Consider the following 14,892-nt stretch of genomic DNA (forward strand, 5'->3'; position numbering starts at 1 on the left):
AATTTTGTACACCTCAATCAAGTCACCCCTCAGCCTCCTCTGCTCCAAGGATAACAACCCCAGCCTGTCCAATCTCTCCTCGTAGCTGCAATTTTCAAGCCCTGGCAACATTCTTGTAAATCTTCTCTGCACTCTCTCCAGAGCAATTACCTCCTTCCTGTAATGTGGTGACCAGAACTGCGCACAATACTCCAGCTGGGGCCTTACCAGCGTTTTATACAGTTCCATCATTACATCCCTGCTTTTGTATTCTATAGCTCGGCTAATAACGGAGAGCATTCCGTATGCCTTCTTCACAACCTTATCTACCTGTACTGCCACCTTCAGGGACCTGTGCACATGCACTCCAAGGTCTCTCACTTTCTCCACCCCTCTCAATATATCCCCGTTTACTGCGTATTCCCTTTTACTGTTTGCCCTCCCTAAGTGCATTACCTCACACTTCTCCGGGTTGAACTCCATTTGCCATTTTTCCGCCCACTCCGCCAACCCATTGATATCTTCTTGGAGTCTACAGCTATCCTCTTCACTATCAACTACACGGACAATTTGTGTGTCTTCTGCAAATTTGCCAATCATGCCCCTTACATTCAAGTCCAAATCATTAATATATACCACAAACAGCAAGGGACCCAACACTGAGCCCTGTGGCACACCACTGAAAACGGATTTCCATTCGCAAAGACATCCATCGACTTTTACCCTTTGTTTCCTGTTACTGAGCCAATTTTGGATCCAATTCGCCACATTTCCCTGTATCCCATGGGCTTTTATCTTTCTGTCCAGTCTGCCGTGTGGAACCTTGTCAAATGCCTTACTAAAATCCATGTGGACAACATCCACTGCACTACCCTCATCAATCCTCCTTGTCACTTCCCCAAAGAATTTAATCAGATTTGTAAGGCATGACCTTCCCTGAACAAATCCATGCTGACTATCCCTGATTAAACCATGCCTTTCCAAGTGACAGTTTATCCTATCTCTCAGTTTTGATTCTAATAGTTTGACCACCACCGAGGTAAGACTGACCGGTCTATAATTGTTCGGCCTTTCCCTCGTACCCTTTTTAAACAATGGTACTACGTTTGTAGTCTTCCAGTCCTCCGGTACCTCCCCTATATCTAGTGGGGATTGGAAAATGATCCTCAGAGCATCCGCTATTTCCTCCCTGGCTTCCTTCAATAGCCCAGGAAACAATCCATCCGGCCCTGCTGATTTATCAACTTTCAAGGATTCCAGTCCCTCTAGTACTTCCTCTCTCGTTATGTTTACCTTATCCAATATTTCACACCTCTCCTCTTTAACTACTACGTATGGATCATCCCTTTATTTTGTGAATACGGAGACAAAATATTCATTTCAAACCCTACCCACATCCTCTGCTTCTACACACAAGTTACCCTTATCATCCCTGATAGGTCCCACCTTTTCCTTAGCTATCCTCTTGTTCTTAATGTATTGATAAAACATCTTTGGGTTTTCTTTAATCTTACTAGCTAACATTTTTTCATGCCCTCTCTTTGCTTTCCTTATTTCCTTTTTTACATCACCCCTGTACTTTCTAAACTCCTCTAGGCTTTCTGCATTATTTAGTTTTCTGTGACAGCCATAAGCGTTTTGTTTCTGCTTTATCTTGTCCCGTATACTTCTAGACAAACAGAGGCCTCTAAATTTGGCAGTGCCACCCTTTTTCTTTGAGGGGACGTGTCTGCATTGTACCCGTAGAATTTCACTTTTTAGTGCCTCCCACTGGTGTGCCACTGATTTCTCCTCAAGTAGTTGTGTCCAGTCCACTTCTGCCAAATCACCTCTTAGTTCTGTAAAATTTGCCTTCCCCCAATTTAAAACGTTTACTCCTGATTTAACTCTGTCCTTTTCCATAATAATGCTAAAACTAACTGAATTGTGGTCACTATCCCCAATATGGTCACCCACTGTCACTTCACTCACTTGCCCATCTTCATTTCCCAGGACTAAATCTAGAATTGTATCCCCTCTTGTTGGGCTTGTCACGTACTGGCTAAAAAAGTTCTCCTGGACACTGATCAAGAATTTTGGGCCCTCTGTGCCCCTCACACTGTTTGAATCCCAGTTGATGTTAGGGTAGTTGAAATCCCCTACTATTATTGCCCTCTTATTTTTGGACTCAGAAATTTACTACATATTCATTCTTCTATCTCCTTTTCGCTATTCGGGGGTCTATAGTACACTCCTAGTAGTGTGACTGCCCCTTTTTTATTTCTTAGCTCAACCCATATGGCCTTGAATGATGATCCATTTCGCATATCATCCCTTCTCACAACTGTAATTGATTCTTTAACCAATAATGCTACCCACCTCCTTTTTTATCACCCACTCTATCCTGCCTGAAAACTCTATATCCAGGGATATTGAGCTGCCAATTATCCCCCTCTTTAAGCCAGGTTTCCATTATAGCAATGATATCGTGCTGCCATGTGTCTACCTGTGCCCTTAGCTCATCTGCTTTGTTTGTAATACTCCTTGCATTGAAGTATATACCCTTTAACCCCGTCAAATTCCTGTGCTGAACACTATTTAACCTTTGCTTTTTTTGCCTTTCTGAGTTGCTAACTATGCCACTAACTGCTTTTCTACTTTCCATTTCCTGGTCTGAATTTGTCCTATCTGTACCTGCCCTTTGGTTCCCATCCCCCTGCCATACTAGTTTAAACCCTCCCCAACAGAACTAGCAAATGCCCCCGCGAGGATATTGGTCCCAGTTCTGTTGGGTGCAACCCGTCCAGCTTGTACAGGTCCGGCCTTTCCCAGAATCGGTCCCAATGCCTCAGGAATTTAAACCCCTCCCTCCTGCACCATCTCTCAAGCCGCGCAGTCATCTGGTCTATTCTCCTATTTCTGCTCTCACTGGCACGTGGCACTGGGAGTAATCCTGAGATTACTACCTTAGAGGTCCTGCTTTTCAATTTATTTCCTAACTCCCTATATTCTGCTTGCAGGACCTCATTCCTTTTTTTACAATGTTTTAACATAACTCATCAGTATGTAAAAATAAGGATGGGACCTGCATCTGTGCTTTATGTATGCGATGTCAGATCTTCGTTCAGGCTCTGTGCAGACAGCAGGCTGTTATATTCAGCAAATAACAGAGAATTAGCAGAGAATATAAAAACCAGTGTAAACAATGTGTGGAACATACATGATATTCCTTTTATGTATGAAAATTAAAGTTTCAAACCATCATTTATGCGCATTAGGCACAGCGTGTTTAAGAAAATGCAACTGTGGAAGTTTTTCAATTTTTAATGTGACTCATTCCGGTGCCATAAAAATGTATTCGAGGTTCCAGAAAATACAGAGCAGGTCTCAGTGAGGAGGAAGAAAAAAATCAATTGAAAAATTCACCGTAATACACCAGAAATGTGACTTTCAATCCCGCTGGGTGTAAATTTACAACCTATTCAGAATTGGCGTAAATTCAGGAAACTTGTGTTCTCTGGTCTTTCACAATAGGAGGGTGGAGTTTTGTTCATGAGTGGCAGAGGGTTTCGGTGGAGGTTTCGCTGAATCGATGCAAAGGATCGAGGAAACTCGGGCGTAGCATGAAAACCGGGGTAAGTCATTTACCCGCAAATTTCCTCAGACTTTTGCATTGAAAATTGACATTACACCATATTTACACCATTGGTTCAGTACATGTTTTGAGGAAATTCCAGAGCCCTTTGGTGACGGAAGTTTCCAGTAGAATACTGTGTTACCCTGCAAATCACATTTAGTGGAGTTGATCAGGCTTGAGATCATTTTAGTAAGAGGTCTCCTGGAGATAGGTGGGGAGCCTTATGGTGAACGAGGAGTCCCACGGTGAACGAGGAGTCCCACGGTGAACGAGGAGTCCCACGGTGAACGGGGAGTCCCACGGTGAGAGGGGAGTCCCACGGTGAGAGGGGAGTCCCACGGTGAGAGGGGAGTCCCACAGTGAACGAGGAGTCCCACGGTGAGCGAGGAGTCTCACGGTGAGAGGGGAGTCCCACGGTGAGCAGGGAGTCCCACGGTGAGCAGGGAGTCCCATAGTGAGCGGGGAGTCCCACGGTGAGAGGGGAGTCCCACGGTGAACGAGGAGTCCCACGGTGAGCGTGGAGTCCCACGGTGAGCGAGGAGTCCCACGGTGAGAGGGGAGCCCCACGGTGAACGAGGAGTCCCACGGTGAGCAGGGAGTCCCATAGTGAGCGGGGAGTCCCACGGTGAGAGGGGAGTCCCACGGTGAACGAGGAGTCCCACGGTGAGAGGGGAGTCCCACGGTGAGCAGGGAGTCCCACGGTGAACGAGGAGTCCCACGGTGAGCAGGGAGTCCCATAGTGAGCGGGGAGTCCCACGGTGAGAGGGGAGTCCCACGGTGAACGAGGAGTCCCACGGTGAGCGAGGAGTCCCACGGTGAGAGGGGAGTCCCACGGTGAACGAGGAGTCCCACGGTGAACGAGGAGTCCCACGGAGAGAGGAGAGTCCCATAGTGAGCGGGGAGTCCCACGGTGAGAGGGGATTCCCACGGTGAACGAGGAGTCCCACGGTGAGCGAGGAGTCCCACGGTGAGAGGGGAGTCCCACGGTGAACGAGGAGTCCCACGGTGAGAGGGGAGTCCCACGGTGAGAGGGGAGTCCCACGGTGAGCGAGGAGTCCCACGGTGAGCGGGGAGTCCCACAGTGAGAGGGGAGTCCCATAGTGAGAGGGGAGTCCCATTCTGAGTGGGGAGTCCCACGGTGAGAGGGGAGTCCCATGGTGAGCAGGGAGTCCCACAGTGTGAGGGGAGTCCCACAGTGAGAGGGGAGTCCCATAGTGAGCGGGGAGTCCCACGGTGAGAGGGGAGTCCCACGGTGAGCAGGGAGTCCCACAGTGAGAGGGGAGTCCCACGGTGAGAGGGGAGTCCAACGGTGAGCAGGGAGTCCCACAGTGAGAGGGGAGTCCCACAGTGAGAGGGGAGTCCCACGGTGAACGGGAGCCTCACGATGAGTGGGAGCCCCATATGCTGAGAATAGTGTACACGTGGTTAGTGTCACATAGATTAAGGCACTAAGTACTTTCATTGTCACACATTGGCAATGTGCTCTGTCCATTTGACACATTGCCTTCACAGATGAAGCTTTGAGAATTCCAATCCAGTCAGTGAGCCCTTTGAGGGTCATAATGCAGAGCACAGAGAGGAGCACTCTCCTCCTTACAACAACACTACACGCACACATCACCCACTTCAGAGATAAGGGATGTAAAGAGGTTCATCAGGTGAGGGTAAGAGCACTGTTGGTGGCACCAAAAGATTCTTCCAAGTGGCTCAGAGATACTCAGCTGAGGCCCAGCCATTCAGAAGCCTCTCCTGATATGTCTGAGAGAGTCGGTATATCAGGTATATCAGGACCCCTGATACGTGGTGTGTCCGTTGACTCTGTAATGAGAGGTGTGAGTTGCTGCCTGGATCTTCTGAAGGAGTTGGAATCTCGATCAACCTGAATAAGGCAATTGAGGAAAACTCCTCCTGCCTGAGGCCCAATCCCACACGATGAATGAGACACAGTGCGAGTCTCTGGGGACAGGGCTCCACTCTTGAGGAACCACACTGCCGGAGGGATTATAGCAGCTTGTGCTGGTGGACCATTCTGTGCCACAGAAGACCAGTAATACCTCATGAGTCCATGCCCTTGAACAAGGTGAGGTACGAGAGCAGTCAGAGTTTGTTGGTTGACTGTCATGGCATGCAGTCATCCTAGACCAACACCAAGCCCAGCACACGTGTTAGTGGAACACACCTCCGACCTCCTGGATATTAGGATGGCAACATCTCGGGGGGTTCCCAAAACTGATACCGTTGTACCAGGATTCATCATTGCTAAAGACACAGGACCTTCTACATCCTCGGAACTAAACAGCTGCAATTCACGTCCACCAGCAACCAGAGCTGTTATGATACACAAGTTTCAGGAGTATAGGACCAGAGGATCACGATTGTACACACAGACATTGGGTCATTTCACCCACTCGCTTGGCGTGACCCATTCTGTAGATACGGACAGAAATATTAGCGCACTGAATGTACTTGTTCACTGTGTCAGGGGGCAGGACTAGACATTACATGGAGATACTAGTTAAGTAGTGCTGTGGGTGAGATTTTAAACTAATTTGGCAAGAGGAGGGGAACCAGTACGGAGCAGTAGAGGGAAGAGACAAGGTGTATAGAAAACTAGGAGGGCCAAACAGCAACAGAATAAAGAACAGTGCAGAAAGAGCAGGAATTAGATGGAGGGAAGAAGCAAAGCAGACTGGAATGGTGAGGGAATGCATGAGTGTTAATGTGAGGAGTTACAAATAAGGTTGATGAGCTGCAGGCACAAGCTGCCACATGGGGTTATGATCTAGTGGCTGTAACGGAGACCTGGCTCAAACAAGGAGAGGAACGGGAACAAAACATTCCTGGCTACAGTGTATTCAGGAGGGATCAAGAAGGAAAATAGAAAGGAGTGGGGAGGCTGGGTGGGGGGGCAGTGGGGGGGTGACAGTATTGATCAAGGATAAGATTAGAGTTCTACAGAGGGACGATATACTCAATGGTTCAAAGACTGAATCTATTTGGTTCGAGTTAAGGAACAGGAAAGGAGCTGTTACATTGCTGGGTGTTTATTATAGACCCCCAAATAGTGAGAAGGAGAGAGAGGAGCAAATCTGTAGGCAAATTTCATAGAAATGTAAAAATAATAGAACAGTAATAGTCGGGGACTTCAATTACCCGAATATAGACTGGGGAAAAGAACAGCGTAAAGGGTAAGGAGGGTGAAGAATTCCTTTAATGTGTACAGGAGAACTTTCTTAATCAGTGTGTTTCTAGCCCAGCGAGGGAGGAAGCAGTGCTGGATCTAGTTCTGGGGAATGAAGTAGGGCAAGTGGAGTGTGTTTCAGTGGGAGAACAATAGCACTAATACAGATTATCTGATCATTTGTCTCATTGAGAGACCTTGCTATGCACAAATTGTCTGCTGAGTTTGCCTACAAAACAGTGACTGCACTTTAAAAATAATTCAGTGGCTGTAAAGTGCTTTGGGACGTTCCTGAAAGGACATGAAAGTTGCTCTATAAATGCAAGTTATCGTTTTTTAGGTCATAGTGATCATAATATAATTAGTTTTAAAGTAGTTATGGAAAGGGACAAAAAAAAATCAAAGGTGAAAATACCCAGCTGAAGAGAGGCAATTTCAGTGAATTGAGAAGGGATCGAGCACAGGTGGACTGGGAACAAAGATTGGCCGGGAAAACAGTAAATGAGCAATGGGAGGCCTTCAAGGTGGAGATAGTCCAGGTACAAACCAAGGAGGAAAGACGGGACATCCAAAGCTAGAGTTCCCTGGATGGGAAAGGAAATAGAGGTTAAAATAAAACAGGAAAAGGAGGTTTCTGACAAATGTCAGGTACTGAATACAATAGAAAACTAAACAGAATTTCAGAGAGTGCAGGGGAAATTGAAAAAGGATATAAGAAGGGAAAAGAGACAATATGAGAAAAGATTAGTGGGTAATATGAAAGGGAACCCAAAAATCTTTTATAAATATATAAAAAGTAAAAGAATAGTTAACGGAATGGTGGGGCCGATTAGGGACTAAAAAGGAAATCTTCTTGTGGAGGCAGAGGACACGACTGAGATACTGAATGGGAACTTTCCATCTGTCTTCACAAAAAAGGATGAAGTTAATGTCACAGTAGAGGAGGGGGGAGTGGGGATATTGGATAGGATCAAAATAGATAGAAAGGAGGTGCTAAATAGGTTGGCATCACTCAAAGTGAACAAGTCACCTGGTCCAGATGGGATGCATCCTTGGTTGCTGAGGGAAGCAAGGGTGGAGATATCTGAAGCTCTTCCAATCCTGCTTGGATATGGGAGTGGTGCCAGAGGACTGGAGGATTGCAAATGTTACACCCCTATTGAAAAAAGGGGAGAGGATAAACCCAGTAACTACAGGCCAATCAGTCTAATGTCAGTGGTAGGAAAACTACTAGAGACCATTGTCAAGGACAAAATTAATTCTCACTTGGAGAAACTTGGGTTAATAAGGGACAGCCAACTCGGATTTGTTAAAGGCAAATCATGTCTGACTAACTTGATTGAGTTGTTTGATGAAGTAAAAGAGGGTTGATGAGGGTAGTGGAGTGGTTGTGTATATGGACTTTCAAAAGGCATTTGATAAACTACCACATAACAGACTTATTTGGAAAATAGAAGCACATGGGATTAAAGGGACAGTGGTAACTTGGGTATGTAATTGGCTATGGGATAGAAGGCAGAGAGTAGTGGTGAAGGGATGTTTTTCTGACTGGAGTATGCAGTGGGGTCCCCCAGGGATCGCTATTAGGACCATTGCTTTACTTGTTATATAGAAATGACCTGGGACTTGGTTGTAGGGAGTGAAATTTCCAAGTTTGCGGATGATACAAAACTTGGCAATGTAGTAAATAGTGAGGATAGTAGCAGACTTCAGAAGGACATAGACCGACTGGTGAAATGGGCAGACACATGGTAGATACAATTTAATATGGATAAGTGTGAAGTGGGAGTACTTTGGGAGGAACAACGTGGAGAGGCAGTAAAATCTAAATGGTCCTATTTTGAGGAGGGTGCGAGAGCAGAGAGATCTGGGGGTGCATATTCACAAATCTTTGAAGGTGGCAGGGCAAATTGATAAGGCGGTTAAGAAAATATATGGGATACTTGGCCTTGTAAATAGGGGCAATACAAAAACAAGGAAATTATGCAAAACCTTTACAAATCACTGGTTAGGCTTCAGCTGGAGTTTTGTGTTCAATTCTGGGCACCACACTTTAGGAAGGATGTCAAGGCCTTGGAGAGGGTGCAGAGGAGGTTTACCAGGATGATACCAGGGATGAGGGACTTCAGTTACATGGATAGACTGAAGAAGCTGGGGTTGTTCTTCTTAGTGCAGAGAAGGTTAAGGGGAGATTTAATAGAGATATTCAAAATTATGAGGGGCTTTGATAGAGCATGTAGGGAGAAACTGTTTCTTCTGGCAAGTGGATCAGTAACCAAAGGTCACACGGATTTAAAATAATTGGCAAAAGAACTAGAGGGGAGATGAGGAGAAATTTCTCACAAAAAGAGTGTTGTCAAGATCTGGATCGCATTACCTGAAAGAGTGGTGGAAGCAGATTCCATAGGAACTTTCAAATTTCAATTGAATCATAGAATCATAGAAAATTTACCGCACAGAAGGAGGCCATTCGGCCCATCGTGTCCGCGCCGGCTGAGAAACGAGCCACCCAGCCTAATCCCATTTACCCGCATTTGGTCCGTAGCCCTGCAGGTCACGGCTCTTCAGGGGCACATCCAGGTATTTTTTTAATGAATTGAGGGTTTCTGTCTCTACCACCCTCTCAGGCAGTGAGTTCCAGACCCCCACCACCCTCTGGGTGAAAAAAAATTTCCTTATTTCTGCTCTAATCCTTCTACCAATCAATTTAAATCTATGCCCCCTGGTTATTGACCCCTCCACGAAGGGAAACAGGTCCTTCCTATCCACTCTATCTAGGCCCCTCATAATTTTGTACACCTCAATTAAATCTCCCCTCAGCCTCCTCTGTTCTAATGAAAACAACCCCAGCCTATCCAATCTGCCATCATAGCTAAAATTCTCCATTCCTGGCAATATCCTCGTAAATCTCCTCTGCACCCTCTCTAGTGCAATCACATCCTTCCTGTAATGTGGTGACCAGAACTGTGCGCAGTACTCAAGCTGTGGCCTAACTAGTGTTTTATACAGTTCCAGCATAACATCCCTGCTTTCATATTCTATGCCTCGGCTAATAAAGGAAAGTATTTCATTTGCCTTCTTAACCACCTTATCTACCTGTCCTGCTACCTCCAGGGATCTGTGGACATGCACTCCAAGGTCCCTCACTTCCTCTACACCTCTCAGTATCCTCCCATTTATTGTGTACTCCCTTGCCTTTTTTACTCTCCCCAAATGCATTACCTCACACTTCTCCGGATTGAATTCCATTTGCCACTTTTCTGCCTGTCTGACCAGTCCATTGATATCTTCCTGCAGTCTACAGCTTTCCTCCTCACTATCAACCACACGGCCTATCTTTGTGTCATCCGCAAATGTCTTAATCATGCCCCCTACATTTAAATCCAAATCATTAATGTATACCACAAAAAGCAAAGGACCGTGTGAAACACCCTTCCAGTCGCAAAAACACCCATCGACCATTGCCCTTTGTTTCCTGCCTCTGCGCCAATTTTGGATCCAATTTGCCACATTCCCTTGGATCCCATGGGCCTTTACTTTTATGTCCAATCTGCCATGTGGGACCTTGTCAAAAGCCTTGCTAAAATCCATGTAGACTACATCAATTACGCTGCCCTCATCGATCCTCCTTGTCACCGCCTCGAAAATTTCAATCAAATTCAATTGGACATGTACTTGAAGAGGACTAATTTTCAGAGTTATGGGGAAAAAGCTGGAGTGTGGGACTAAATTGGACAGCTCTTTCAAAGAGCTGGCACAGACACGACGAGCCGAATGGCCTCCTTCTCTGCTGTAAGATTCTATGATTCTATGCCTCTATGTGTAAGGGCTTGACTGCCTTGTCATCCTCGACTAAGTCAGGTAATGTAGGAGGATGGGAGGAATCAACATTATTAACTTTAATCAGTGATTAACTTTGACTGTTCCTCTGTTCACACACCTTTCCACATTCTCATGTTGCAGGCAGGTCTTTATGTAAATGTAAAAATAATTTGATCTTTACAAATAGTAATCTTCTAAAGGATATGTTTACAACCTCCAAATGGAGTTCCTTTGTCTTCTGCACAATGGCTAATTAGGGGATGAATAGAATGGAATTCTGTTGAAAGATTTCCTCCCGGTAGCAGCGAAAGGGAAGCTTAAAATAAACCTTTATTCAGCTGAGGCCTGGGCCTGGAATTTCCTATCTAAAACCCTAGGTTTTCAGGCAATCTCATGGGGTTAAAAAGAGAAAAATTCAGACAGTGCGATTGTATTATAACATGTAATAGCCTCCCTCCCATTAACAGAAAGATTAAAACCATAAAATATTTCCCTTGCAATACAATGAACGTTGACATAATTGGATAACAGGTTTGATCTATTTTCAGCTAGGTGTTTGTGAGGAAATGTAATTAACCTTGTCAGATGTATGGCAGACAGCTCCGAAACTGTCACCTCACAACTTCAAGACTCCACTCTCCGCCTGCTATTTATAAAACCGAGCAGTGATGGGTAAGGAACACGCTGCAGAAAATTGAGTCTCAATTGTTTTTATTACATCACCCACTTCAGTAGAAACCAGTTCGCACCGGTCTGTCTTCCGCGCTGGGAGATAACAGAGTGTCCGATTGTATTGGGCGGAAGATGGGCCATTTTCGTGCTCAGGCCTCATTTGAATAATCTTGGCGAGCTGGAGGCACTGAACCGGGGCTGACAGGTAGCTTGCTGATCTGGGGCGGGAATTGGGGGGAAATCCAGTGTTTCCACCATTGCGTCGAGCCAGAAGCGGAGAGAGATTGCCAACTCTGGTTGAATGTAATCCTGGGGGTTTCATCACATGACTCGCCACCACACTCCTGCCATTGGTCACCCAACACGTCCATCCTCGCAATGCTCAGCCTTCCTAGGCCAATTGGAAAGCAAAAAGGCTCTTCATTACCCAATTAGATGATTCTTGACCATCAGTCAAACAGTCTTTCTTCCTATCTCCAATATTTTTATAACTGGCAAACAGAAATGTTCAAAAAAATGAAAAAAACATAATCGTTTTTAATGCCCCTATGATTTTCTCCCCCGGGGTTGCTTACAGCAGTGTCCTGGAGATTAATCTTCAATTTCTGGGGACTCCTGGCCAATCCTGGAGGGTTGGTAACCCTAAAGTGGAGCCTTCAAGGTGAAGAGGATTTACTGGGGTACTTGCATCCCTAGAAAGAAAGAATGAACTTGCATTTATATAGCGCCTTTCACAACCTCAGGACGTCCCAAAGCGCTTTACAGCCAATGAAGTATTTTTGAAGTATGGTAACTGTTGTAATGTAGGAAACGTGGCAGCCATTTTGTGCACAGCAAGATCCCACATACAGCAATGAAATAAATTACCAGATAATCTGTTTTAGGTGTTGGTTGAGAGATAAATATTGGCCAGGACATTGGGGAGAACTCCCCTGCTCTTCTTCGAAATGGTGCCTTGGGATCTTTCATGTCCACCTGAGAGGGCAGATAGGGCCTCAGTTTAACATCTCATCTGAAAGACGGCACTTCTGACAGTGCAGCACTCCCTCAGTACTGCACTGGGAATATCAGCCTAGATTATGTGCTTTTTTTTTATATTCGTTCACGGGATGTGGGCGTCGCTGGCGAGGCCGGCATTTATTGCCCATCCCTAATTGCCCTCGAGAAGGTGGTGGTGAGCCGCCTTCTTGAACCGCTGCAGTCCATGTGGTGAAGGTTCTCCCACAGTGCTGTTAGGAAGGGAGTTCCAGGATTTTGACCCAGCGACAATGAAGGAACGGCGATATATTTCCAAGTCGGGATGGTGTGTGACTTGGAGGGGAACGTGCAGGTGGTGTTGTTCCCATGCGCCTGCTGCCCTTGTCCTTCTAGGTGGTAGAGGTCGCGGGTTTGGGAGGTGCTGTCGAAGAAGCCTTGGTGAGTTGCTGCAGTGCATCCTGTGGATGGTACACACTGCAGCCACAGTGCGCCGGTGGTGAAGGGAGTGAATGTTTAGGGTGGTGGATGGGGTGCCAATCAAGCGGGCTGCTTTATCTTGGATGGTGTCGAGCTTCTTGAGTGTTGTTGGAGCTGCACTCATCCAGGCAAGTGGAGAGTATTCCATCACACTCCTGACTTGTGCCTTGTAGATGGTGGAAAGGCTTTGGGGAGTCAGGAGGTGAGTCACTCGCCGCAGAATACCCAGCCTCTGACCTGCTCTTGTAGCCACAGTATTTATATGGCTGGTCCAGTTCAGTTTCTGGTCAATGGTGACCCCCAGGATGTTGATGGTGGGGGATTCGGCGATGGTAATGCCGTTGAATGTCAAGGGGAGGTGGTTAGACTCTCTCTTGTTGGAGATGGTCATTGCCTGGCACTTATCTGGCGCGAATGTTACTTGCCACTTATGAGCCCAAGCCTGGATGTTGTCCAGGTCTTGCTGCATGCAGGCTCGGACTGCTTCATTATCTGAGGGGTTGCGAATGGAACTGAACACTGTGCAGTCATCAGCGAACATCCCCATTTCTGACCTTATGATGGAGGGAAGGTCATTGATGAAGCAGCTGAAGATGGTTGGGCCTAGGACACTGCCCTGAGGAACTCCTGCAGCAATGCCCTGGGGCTGAGATGATTGGCCTCCAACAACCACTACCATCTTCCTTTGTGCTAGGTATGACTCCAGCCACTGGAGAGTTTTCCCCCTGATTCCCATTGACTTCAATTTTACTAGGGCTCCTTGGTGCCACACTCGGTCAAATGCTGCCTTGATGTCAAGGGCAGTCACTCTCACCTCACCTCTGGAATTCAGCTCTTTTGTCCATGTTTGGACCAAGGCTGTAATGAGGTCTGGAGCCGAGTGGTCCTGGCTCAAGCCTCTGGAGTGATATTTGAACCTGTGGCTCTACTGATAGCTACTGACACCCAGCACCTATCCACCTCACTTCCCTCTCCCACTGGGGAAACACTTTGAAGGAGCTCACAGTTGGGAAACATACACTGTACTATTTCACTAAAGGCAACACAGACCTGAAGCAAACAAAATGAAGAAAATAGCAGTGCCAGCTGTTACTGGAATACCACCTGATAGCTCTTTGTATGTGAAGCACATACAGTTGTTGAGGGGAAATGATGTGTGTTCATAGCTGGTACTCATAGGGGCGATGCTTAATGTGGCAGAGATATTGTGCATGTGTGGAGATGATAGTTATACATGGGACTTTTCAGTCATTTCTTTGAATGTTTGATGTATTACAGCCTGCCTGATGATTCTGAGTGAGTGAGCTGTTGGTGATGCAGACGCGTCTTCGAACTCTGGTCTGGGCCATCTTCTCCCTCTTGCTTGCTACTGCCTTTTTTCTCCTGCCTGCTCCGTTGCTGTACTCGTTTATAGGGCAAAATTGTGCAGGACACGCCAGGCTGCAAGAATCGCCCGCACATTGGCTGCACTGTACTGCAGCCCTCTCCCCGATCTGTCCAGAGATTTTCTCAGCTTGTGGGCAATGCAGCTGTGGCAAGGTGGCAATTCTTGCCCACCCCTAGTTGTCCTGAGAAGGTGATAGTGGGCCTTCTTCTTCAACATCGCAGCCATTATTTTTACAACATTAATAGTCAACCATGTCATATGGAAGTGGAAGCCAGGCTGGGTAGTGGTGGCAAGTTCCCTCTGCTGAAAGGACTTTAGTGAACCAGTTAGGTTTTTATGACAATCTGGCAACTTCATGGTTATTTTGTTCCCTGGTGCCAAATTTATTGACCTCAATTCCTCAGCTCATCCTGGTAGGATTTGAACTCATGATATCTAGGTTGCTAGCTCAGTACCAGGACCATAGGGACATAGAAACAGGAGTAGGCCATTCAGCCCCTTGAGCCTGTTCCGCCATTCAATTGGATCATGACTGATCTGTATCTTAACTCCATCTACCTGCCTTGGTTCCATATCCCTTAATACCCTTAACTAACAAAAATCTATCAATCTCAGTTTTGAAATTTTCAATTGACCCTCAGCCTCAACAGCCTTTTTTGGGGAGAGAGTTCCAGATTTCCACTCCCCTCTGTGTGAAGAAGTGCTTCCTGACATCACCCCTGAACGGCCTAGCTCTAATTTTAAGGTTATGCCCCCTTGTCCTGGACTCCCCCACCAGAG

Source organism: Heptranchias perlo, chromosome 28 (genome assembly GCF_035084215.1).
Source record: "Heptranchias perlo isolate sHepPer1 chromosome 28, sHepPer1.hap1, whole genome shotgun sequence".
In the NCBI taxonomy this organism is placed as follows: domain Eukaryota; kingdom Metazoa; phylum Chordata; class Chondrichthyes; order Hexanchiformes; family Hexanchidae; genus Heptranchias; species Heptranchias perlo.